This window comes from Dermochelys coriacea, chromosome 16 (genome assembly GCF_009764565.3).
Source record: "Dermochelys coriacea isolate rDerCor1 chromosome 16, rDerCor1.pri.v4, whole genome shotgun sequence".
NCBI classification, from domain to species: Eukaryota; Metazoa; Chordata; order Testudines; family Dermochelyidae; genus Dermochelys; species Dermochelys coriacea.
In genome coordinates this window covers 17,333,439-17,343,957 of record NC_050083.1, presented here as the reverse complement: position 1 = coordinate 17,343,957, position 10,519 = coordinate 17,333,439, and the positions used below count along the sequence as shown (strand labels likewise).

The 10,519-nt window shown below is 48.3% G+C and overlaps 1 protein-coding gene across 1 annotated transcript in view; it reads left to right on the top strand.

Moving 5' to 3' along the window:
- Positions 1 to 9,784: 9,784 nt before the first annotated feature.
- SARDH (sarcosine dehydrogenase) overlaps positions 9,785 to 10,519 on the top strand; it is a 112,472-nt gene continuing 111,737 nt past the window's right edge. Inside the window, exon 1 of the mRNA XM_038374725.2 lies at positions 9,785 to 9,909. The gene's annotated coding sequence lies outside the window, so the exon portion shown is untranslated. The remainder of the gene's footprint in view (positions 9,910 to 10,519) is intronic.

Below are 10,519 nucleotides of genomic sequence, written 5' to 3'. Positions count from 1 at the left end.
TTGCTTTAAATGAAGCGACAGAGTTAGGTCGACCTAAGGTCAGGGGACACACTACAGCAGATCCGGCCTGCGGGACCCTCCTCCCCAGCCCCTGAGCTCCTGCCCCAGGCGGCTCGCCCCCGGCCCCTCCCCCACTGTCCCTCCTCCCCCGCAGCCTAACCTCGCTCCGCCACCGGCGCAACGCTCGGGGTGGCGGGCCTGGGAGCTCCTGGGGCAGGGCAGCTGCAGAGCCCAGCCTGACCCGGTGCTCTGTGCTGCACGGTGGTGGCAGCGGTGGCGTGGCCTGGCTCCAGCCCCTGGTGCTCCAGGCAGCGCAGTAAGGGGGCAGGGAGCGGGGTGGGGGGGGTTGGATAGAGGGCAGGGTGTGGATAGGTGTCGGGGCAGGAACAGGGGGTTGAATGGGGCAGTGGTCCCAGGGGGGCAGTCAGGAGGGGGGGTTGGATGGGGCAGCAGAGGGCGTCAGGGCACAGGGAGCGGGGGGGGGGGTTGAATGGGGTGGTGGTGGGCAGTTAGGGGCAGGGGGTCCGGGGGCGATCAGGGAGAAGGGGTGGTTGGATGGGGCAGGGGTCCCGGGGTGGGCAGTCAGGCATGAGAGGAGGGGTTGGATGGGGCGGCAGGGGGCAGTTAGGGGCGGCAGTCCGAGGAGAGGGAGCGGGGGTGTGTGGAGGGGGCAGGGGTCCCGGGGGGCTGTCAGAGAATAGGGGGGGTTGGATGGGGCAGGAGTCTCAGGGAGGGCAGATAGGAGGTGGGGGCCAGGCCACGACCCCCTCCGCTAACCGGCCGTCCATATAATTTCCAAAACCCAATGCGGCCCTCAGGCCAAAAATGTTGCCCGCCCCTGCACTACAGCCTTGTTGCCGTTGATGTAAGTGCTCGACTATACTCGCATCATAACTCCACCTCCATCAGAGAGACTTAGGGCTTATGTTGGTGTAGTTAGGGTGACACAGTGTCTGTGTAGATGCTGCATTACTTATATCGGCTGTTGGCTGTCATTCTTGTTAAATTCACGGCTCCCGCTGGGCAGGCACGTTCCCAGCGGGGAGCTGCATGTGAAGCCGAGATCCCAGGCTCTCAGCCCTCCTCCACCCCCCAACACTGCCCTTCTTATGTCAGTGGAAGTGCTCCTGGTGCTCCTCCGACAGAAGAAGAGTAGTGTGGCCATGAACCACTGCAGTTGTAAGTCGACCTAAGATGGGTCGACTTAAGTTTCTAGTGTAGACGTGCCCTCAGTGCACTTTTGGGTTGTTGCTCCCATCTCTCATGTTTTTCAGCAGCCTGACAGCTTTGAGACTTTGCTTACTGGACTTTGGGCAAATGAGATTCTGCTCTCATTTGCACTGATGTAAATCCAGAGGAACTCTAGATTTGCACTGGCATAATGGACACCAACCTTAGTGATCATGGCTGCTTGCCTTTAGAGAACTTCAGTCATGCATCTTACGATGGACAAATAAAGAAACGATATCTAGGCGTTCTGCAAATACTCCAGGTATAATCTGTGGAATAATAGCGAGATTGTTGCTATCAGATTGGGATACTAAAGTCAAAAGGAGAATTCTGTGCACTGAGTGAAAAGGAAAACAAATGACCTTTGAAGGTAAATTGCTGTTTAGTGACAAGGCACGAGCTGAATAATTTTGCTGCTTGTTTTGATGTTAGGGTTTTATGTTTCCTGTGTTCTGTCTTGATCAGTGTGAGCTGCCCAGTTTCTCATTCTTCTTTGTGCCAAAGCCACTAGTGAAACATTCACGTTGTTCTATATTGATTAGAAAATATTTTAGTTTAACTGTACACATATTAAACGATGACTGACCAAACCGGATGCCTGCTGCTCAAATGCCAGTGTCTAACCATGCCTGTGGCCAGGTGGTCATTGCAATTTGTCCATGACCTTTGTACCTTTTGACTTCTGTCATCTCGGCCTCCTAGTATTGAAAAGAAATGAGGCAGAGCTTTGGAAAAGGAAGCTAAAAGGACACTAAGGGTTCGTGTACATGGGGACACTCAGGAAAGCTAATCTGAATTAATTTTTAAAGTGGATTAGGTAAAGTGCATTAAATCCTTTTGTGGATGTTCTTATTCAGAAGTAAAATGGCCTTAATTCAGATCAGTTTACTTCACTTTGGAAATTAAATTTGAATTCAGCTAAGGACACTTTAATTCTAAATGATTTTAGAATCAGGGCTTAATGCAGTTTAACTAATCCAATGTAAATTCACACCCTTAGTTAATTCAGATTAATTTTCCTGAGTGTCCCCATGTAGACAAGCCATAAGGGAAGTTGCAGGCTTAGCTCCCACTGACAGGGAATTGGGAGTTGGGCACCCACATCCATTTGAGAATCCGAGTCTACATGCCAAGATTCTCAAGGCTCACTGATGATTTTGGTTGTCCATCTTGAGATGACTTCAAGGGGCCTGATTTCCAATAACTGCTGAGTATCTGCTCTCAGGGGAGGGGGGCAGGGGAGTCTTTAAGATGTCGCAAGTTAGGCAACCAAAAATCACCAGTTGCTTTTGAAAATGTAGACCAAAGGACCTTCTCTATCATTTGAGGGCAGAATTTGGGTCCAACAAAAAATGGATAAAGAGAAGAAAATTCAAGATAAGAACATAAGAACAGCGATACTGAGTCAGACCAAAGGTCCATCTGGCCATTATCCTGTCTTCCGACTGTGGCCAGTGCACCAGATGCCCCAGAGGGAATGAACAGAACAGGTCATCATCAAGTGATCCATCCCCTCTCGCCCATTCCCAGCTTCTGGTAAACAGAGGCTACGTGTATCCCTGCTCATCCTGGCTAACAACCATTGGTGGACCTATCCTCCATTAATTGACTTTTTTTTTTCTTTTTTTTTGAACCCTGTTATAGTCTTGGCCTTCGCAACATCTCCTGGCAAGGTTCATCTTCACAGGTTGACTGTGCGTTGTGAGAAGAAATATTTCCTTTTGTTTGTTTTAAACCTGCTGCCTATTAATTTTGTTTGGTGATCCCTAGTTCTTGTGTTATCAGAAGGAGTAAATAACACTTCCTTATTTACTTTCTTCACATTAGCCATGATTTTATATACTGCTATCATCTCCCCCCTTAGTCATCTCTTCTCCAAGCTGAAAAGTCCCAATCTTATTAATCTCTCCTCATATGGAAAGATGGTTCATTTATACCTCAGACTTAAGCCTTAACTGAATCTGTTGTTTAAAATTTCTGTTGTTAAAAAACATTATGTTGTGAGGGACTGTGGACAGTTAACCCCTATAAAAAAGCATGCATCCCATATCACTGGAGCCTTATTCATTCTCTCATGTAGCATGTATAGTTATTTTTGCCTGTTACTAAACCATGTAATAGATACTGTACGGTATCTGCCTGTAACCAGGAATGGCTCCCCCTCCTCACTCTCAGCAAAAATGAATAATTCCTCAGAAAATCTCTCTCTCCCTCTCTCTTGTGTTTACTGTTGTAAGAAACTTGTTATAAAAGATTCTTCTTGTTTGTAATTAATTATTCAGCCAATTGCCACGATATATATCTGTGAATAAGAAGGGGAAATGTTTTTTATGATGGCGAGAAAATTGTATATATATTTTAGTTCATTGCAAAACATTCAAAATTGTAATGGGATATGTTGGAAAATAATATGTAAATTCCTTGATTTTTTTTTCCTTTGCACTGCACTAATTGAGATAGAGGGGTCGGGTGGAGGGAATGTAAGATAAAAAGTTTGTTTATGGAATAGTTTCTAGCTTGGAATTTGGAAATCATTTGGAGTAGCTTGTAATGCTGGAATAGAAACTTTAGCTGCTACTTAGAAACCCTTCTTGCATGAAGTTTTCCAGATCTTTTTCAGTTACAGTACATCAAAGTAAATCCCACAACAAAAACAAAGTGTAATTTTACTGATAGATTTTTTTCCTGCCAAACCATGGTTTTTACTGCAAATAAACCTACATTCTTTTCTGCATAAGAGGGTTGGTTTCATGTTGGACTTCTCATTTCAAAATGTTTGCTTTGGGAAGATAAGTATTGTCAAACTGGATCTGACCCCTGGCCTATCTAGTCCAGTTTCCTTTCTCCAACAGTGGCCAGCACCAGCTACTTCAGAAGATGCAAGAACCCTGCTCCAGGCAGCTATGAGATAATCTGCCCAGAGAGAGGTTTATTCCTGACCTACTAATTTGAGGTTGACTGCTTATACCCTGGAACATGAGTTCATAGCCCTTCCCCAACCCTTTTTTTTTTTAAAAAAAAATCCTCACTACTACAGGTTGAATACTCATGTTTTCCAGTGAAACAACCAATCTTTATTTATTTATTTTTTTAAAAGCCTGCTATGCTTTGTACAGTGAACCTTTTCCTTCTTGCCCGCCTATCAGCTGTTTCCATTTTCTGGGCAAATAAAAAATACGGGCACACTGATAGTACGATCACTTAGAATTTTTGCAACGTTGAGACTGTGCTAAGCAGTCTGTCAATTAGGCCAACAGCATTGCATTTTTTGCCTTGATGGGCTTTTATGCACAGAGCTATGGTACAGGTTTCTGTGAGATGAGTCACAATTCTGCATGGTCTTCAGTTACCACGGAAAGTCATATACTGAATCCAGCAGCATTCTCGATAGCTGTAAAAATCATAAAGCCGCTTAAAAGCTACGCCAGAAGCTTTTCTACAGGATGGGCCTATTTCACCAGAGAAGGGGGACCCAAAATTTCACTATGAAGTGCCATATAATTGAATTAATAATAAAATATTTATTAAATGGATCTGTACTATAATATCCCTGCTGCTTTCCCCTATTATCTTTGACTTTTCAGCAATAGCTTTTAACTAACTTGCTAGTGGCAGCAGAATGTACGTTGGGGACATTTCGCTTTCTTTCTCAGCAAAGTTTTGGAGCTGACTCCGAAAGTTGCTCCTCACTAGCGGTTGAGGTTGCTTTAAATGCGACTCCTATGGGGATCGTCCCAGCAGTCCTAGCCAAACCTCCCCAGCCATTGTCACCCCTTTTTTATGGGCAGTACAGGACATCTGTGAACCTTCCCGCAGAGTTTCTATCACATGGGGTCTTGACCAGTAATGAGCTGCCAAAATCTTGGCAGTGTGGAGGGTTCCCTCCTCACCCCACGAGGGGGTCATTGTTCACCCCCGCTCCCCAGGACTCCTGCCCCATCCAACCCCCCCGCGTTCCTTGACGCCCCCCTAGGACCCCTTCCCCATCCACCCCTGTCCCCTGACTGCCCCCGGAACCGGGCAGGAGGGTCTCATGGGCCACCATAGTGGGTGCCCACCCCACCCTTAAGAGCCGGAGGGACCTGCCAGGGGGCAAGGTGGGGAGTCCCGGCGGTGCTTACCTGGGGCAGCTCCCAGGAAGCATCTGGCAGGTCCCTCTGGCTCCTAGGGGCGGGGGTGCGTAGCTGGGGGGGGAGCGGGGGAGCAGCTGCTCCCCCACTGATCACATCAAAAGTGGCCCTTAGGCACCGACTCCTGGGGTGCTCCGGGGCTGGAGCCCCCCTGGGGAAAACTGGTGGGTGCAGAGCCCCCACTAGCAGCTGCCCGGCCCCCGCTCACCTCCGCTCCGCCTCCTCCCCTGAACCCACCGCCCCCCCCCCCGGCTTCCTGCCAATCAGCTGTTCGGCGGGAAGCCGGGGGGGCAGAGAAGCAGGGCGGGGCAGCCTGTTCAGGGGAGGAGGCGAGCGGGGGCCGGGAGCTGCCGGTGGGTGCTTTGCACCCACCAAATTTTCCCCTTGGGTGCTCCAACCCTGGAGGTGCCACTTTTGGCCGGTTAAATTTAGAAGCCCTTTTAGAACCGCTTTTTCCTCTCGGGAAATTCTAAATTTAACAGCGGTTCTAGCCAACCAGCTCGCCACTGGTCTTGACCCTTTCATTCTTCCATCAGAGTCTGCCGCAACCCTGAGCTGAATCTAGGCTCCCAACAACGCCAGCGCTGTAGCTGGGTGACCCAGGCCAGACACGCAATGCCCTGGGAGAGGCAGAGAATCGGAGCCTGCCCCATGATGAGGGAGAAGGAGACGAGGAGAAGCTATCCCCACGGCTCACTCCTGAGAACTCTGGGTCCTTGCCAGACCCTCAAACTTACTAGTGGGATTCCTCACCGGCACCACACTCAGGCCGTGGAACTTGCTGCCGGGAGGAGTAAGAGTTGTTACTAAGCTCGCTGCATACACGGATCAATGCACAAGCTACCTCTCCACCCAGCCTTTCCCACAATGGGACTCTTCTTCTTAGACTTCTGGCACCAATCCCCCTTATTCCCCAAGGTGGCTGCTCCGTGGCAGGGAAGAAAAAGACAGAACCCTTCAGCTCCCGGGAAGCACTCTGAGATGCCAGTGCTGCACAGAGGCTGACTTGAATGGCTCTGTTTGAGAGAATGGGCAGGGGGGTAAATGTAAAGGGCTGGCTGGCCATGGTTTTAGTGCCATGGGTCAGCATCGCTGGGCTTCTCAGGAAAGTGCATTTCAGATTGCAATTTGAATGGGGAGAAGGGCAGAAATCAGATTCGCTGGGAGTTTCAGGCGTATGGGAGGAAGCATGAAACCAAGTGGAGAAAGAGTAGTTTACGCACACCTTGATCAGTGCAGAGGCAAATAACAATAAACCTTGGACACTGCCTGGGTATTCACCAGGATGGTTATAAGTAGACGCATGCTGGCAGCTTCTCCTTTGAAATGGGGACTGCTGACACTTCTGATTTGTTAACACAGCTAAAAGGAGCCCTTGCTGCTGGAAATGCTGCCTCTTCTAATAAGCAAACAGATTCAGCTGGGTTTGTCTCTGCTGCTCCTTTAAACAGCCTTCAGAGTAGCAGCCGTGTTAGTCTGTCCACTGCATGCATCCGATGAAGTGAGCTGTAGCTCACGAAAGCTGATGCTCAAATAAATTTGTTAGTCTCTAAGGTGCCACAAGTCCTCCTGTTCTTTAATCAGCCTGTGATCAACAGCCACCGGGTCCCATGTGGAGACAGAGTCTGCAGCAAAGTTGTCACAGCCGCCAGCGGGGCTGCACCGGCACCACCGCAGCTGCTGACTAAGCATGTCCCTGCCTCCTTTGCTATGCCTCTAATCCGCCCTCCACTGCCTCTCTAAGCCAGTCAGAGACCAGCATGCAGCCGCCTCCCCTCTCCTCTGAAAGTCTTGGCAGGCAAGTCTCTAATGCACAGTGTACCCATGCGAGCAACACAGGCCGACCATAAGCGCAAGTAGAACCATTTCTGCCTCTGCACAGCTCAGTCGTACGACCCACTGGAAATCTTTGCAACATCATTGCATTGTAGGCTTCTCCCAAATGAGAGAGCCAGAGTTCCTTACTTAGCCTAGCTCATTCATCGCTCCTACAGCACTAAGCTCTTAGCCAGAGATCTTAAAGCACAATACAATGTGGCAATCATGATCCACATTTTAGAGATGGGGAAACTGAGGCACAGAGCAGGGGTGACTTGCCCAAGGCCTGGACTGCAGAACCCAAGTCTCCTGACTCCCATTCCTATGCCCTTTTGTTGACAGGGGAGCTGCCTGTAATTGAGATATGCATGCATGCAGTAGCACCTTCCTAAAATGCTTAAAATCAGGCTGGCACAATGCACAGGGACAAAGAGGCAGGAGTCACGTGCAGTCTTGATGCCAAGTTCTGGTGGCGATAAAATTGCCGTGTGTTTCCAGCTTTATGCACCTTGTTCGTTGTGAGCTGCGATTTGGCACCATGATTGACTGATTCATTTGTGTATTAGCCACAAGGTGTTACATGACCAAGAAAACTCCATCCGGTTCTCAGAAAATATTTCATTTCTCCATCTGCAGTGCATTTCCAGCTCTCATTACAAGAACATAATCTATGTGTGGAACGTGGAAACTGATGGACTGGCTCAGATCCTGCCTAGAATATCCACTATTGCAGTGGGTCTCAACCAGGGGTCTGGGGGCCATGAGCAGGTTTCAGGGTGTCCGCCAAGCAGGCCAGTGTTAGACTCGCTGGGGCCTAAGGCAGAGAGTCGAAGCCTCACCACGTGGGGCTGAAGCCTGGGGCCCAGAACCCCGCCACCTGGGGCTGAAGATGAAGCCTGAGCAATGTAGCTTTGTGGGGCCCCAGGCAATTGCCCTGCTTGCTACCCCCTAACGCTGGCCCTGGCTTTTATATATAGAAACCAGTTGTTGTGGCACAGGTGGGCCATGGAGTTTTTATAGCATGTTGGGGTGGGCCTCAAAAAGAACAGGTTGAGATCCCCTGCTCTATTGCTCCTCTTAGTGCAGCTTCCCTCCTGGTAACAATGGTGAGAGCAACAACGTAGTCAAGGGACCATTAGACACAGGCCTTTTAACGACTGGCTCCTAGATCTGCTTTGAATTTGATGTTCAAATAAGATGTTGTAACATGCCCTAGGTCAGTGGTTCTCAGCCAGGGGTACGCGTACCCCTGGGGGTAGGCAAGGTCTTTCAGGAGGTACCTCAACTCATCTAGATATTTACCTAGTTTTATAACAGGGTGACATAAAAAGCACTAGCAAAGTCAGTATAAACTAAAATGTCATCCAGACAATGACTTGTTTATAGTGCTCCCTATACTATACCCTACAATTTAAGTACAATATTTATATTCTAATTGTTTATTTTATAATTACATGGTAAAAAGGAGAAAGTCAGCACTTTGTAAGTAGTAATGTGCTGTGACATTTTTGTATTTTTATGTTTGATTTTGTAAGCAAGTAGATTTTAAGTGAGGTGAAACTTCGGGGTACACAAGACAAATCAGACTCCTGAAAGGGGGTACAGTAGTCTGGAAAGATTGAGAGCCACTGCCCTTAGTTGTATTGTCTCTAATGTGAGATCACTTCTAAACTCAACCTCTGATGGATAAGCTGGGGATATGCTAATTACAAATATAGTCATAGCCACATCAGTCCCAAGATATTAGAGAGAGAGTCTAATGTCTTTCTAATTACAGATATAACGATTCTGTCCTGAGCTTTTCCTGTTCAGATGAAAACAACCCATTGCAAGCAGGAGCAAAAAGCGTGAAGCAAGAGTCTCACTTAGTTGCATCCCTTTGTCCTGCTGATTGGTGTTTTAATCAGAATGTCTTGTTCATTGCTAGGCTGCCCCAAGCAGCTTACAATGTGTTTGCACTCTGCTCAAAGGGTCCCAATCTCATTTGGGAGCTCTAGGCACTACTGTAATATAAATAATAATAATCTTCCTTGTGGTGGAGAATGTTTGGAATAAAATATTTAAAAAAAAAGTTTGGGGTCCAAACCCCAGCTTTGGATAGTGCAGTCCAGGCTCATTTCAGGCTAATTCCAGTTAAAGCTCCAGTCCAGGTTTGATTTTACTCTGCTGACATTTTAAGGGCAGGAGGATAATTTAACAGCAGGAAAATTGGGCTGAACGTTCAGCTGTTCCGCTTATTTACTGGATTCTCTTTTTGGCCATAAGTTAAGAGATGGCATACAGCTGAGATAGCTCTGGCCAAGCCCAGGGGAAAGCGATCAGACTCTGAGGCTGGAGCCTGTGCATTCAATTCCCATCTGGGCTCTTTGCTTTGTACCCTGCCTTGGTCAGAAGGAAGAGAGATTGGGTAAATTAATAGGGCTTTTCCATCTCTAACAACTCTGATCCTTGCAGCCTTCAGTCTCTGCTAATGAACAACAGTGCACTATCCATCTTGTCTGGTGGACTAGGCCGGCTGTGCAGATCTCTCTAATCAGGCAAGCCAGTGCACACGTTGCACTGTACTCACTTCCCAGACTCTGGGAATAGTTGCAACTGGCCAGCAGCGGCATTGACTGAACTCTGGCTGCGGTTCTCTCAAGTGCTAGTTACTGTTTCGGGGGCAGTGGCGCGCGTGAGAGACAGCAGGAGAGTGTCAGAGGAAACAAGAACCTCACGGCCGTCTGTCCAGGTAAAGCGAACTGAACTCCTTTTGACAGCAGTGTGTAGTGCGTGGTCAGCTCACGTCGCTGGCAGGGAAAGCCAGGCTTGCCTAAGCAGAGGGGAAATCTGAACAGAGAGGGCTGTGTCTGAGCAGCCAACAGGTCCCTTACTGGCTCAGAGATGAGATTGTGTCTTAAATGACAGGAAAGCTTTCAGGCTGTAAAGTTCATGGTAAGATCGGACTCTGGTAGATCTCTGGAAACGTGGTTGCAGAGGGAAGAATTTCTTGGAGTTCGCAGACATGAATATCAACCCTTCCCCTGCCCCTGTGGCAAAGTAATAGGAAGAATCAGCCTGAAAACCATTAGGGTTGGGGTCTGGCTTGTTGTTCAGCATAGAGCAGGGATCTGCTGGCTGAAGTCTCAGGTCTCTGCTGCAGGAACAGTGACCCTAGATACCCTGGCAAGATTCCCTGGCAAGATTCCTTAGCCCTGCTGACTCTGCAAGAGCCAGGAAGACACATTTACCCAGAAAGAAAAGGAGTACCGGTGGCACCTTAGAGACTAACAAATTTATTAGAGCATAAGCTTTCGTGAACTACAGCTCACTTCATCGGAAATGCATCCGATGAAGTGAGC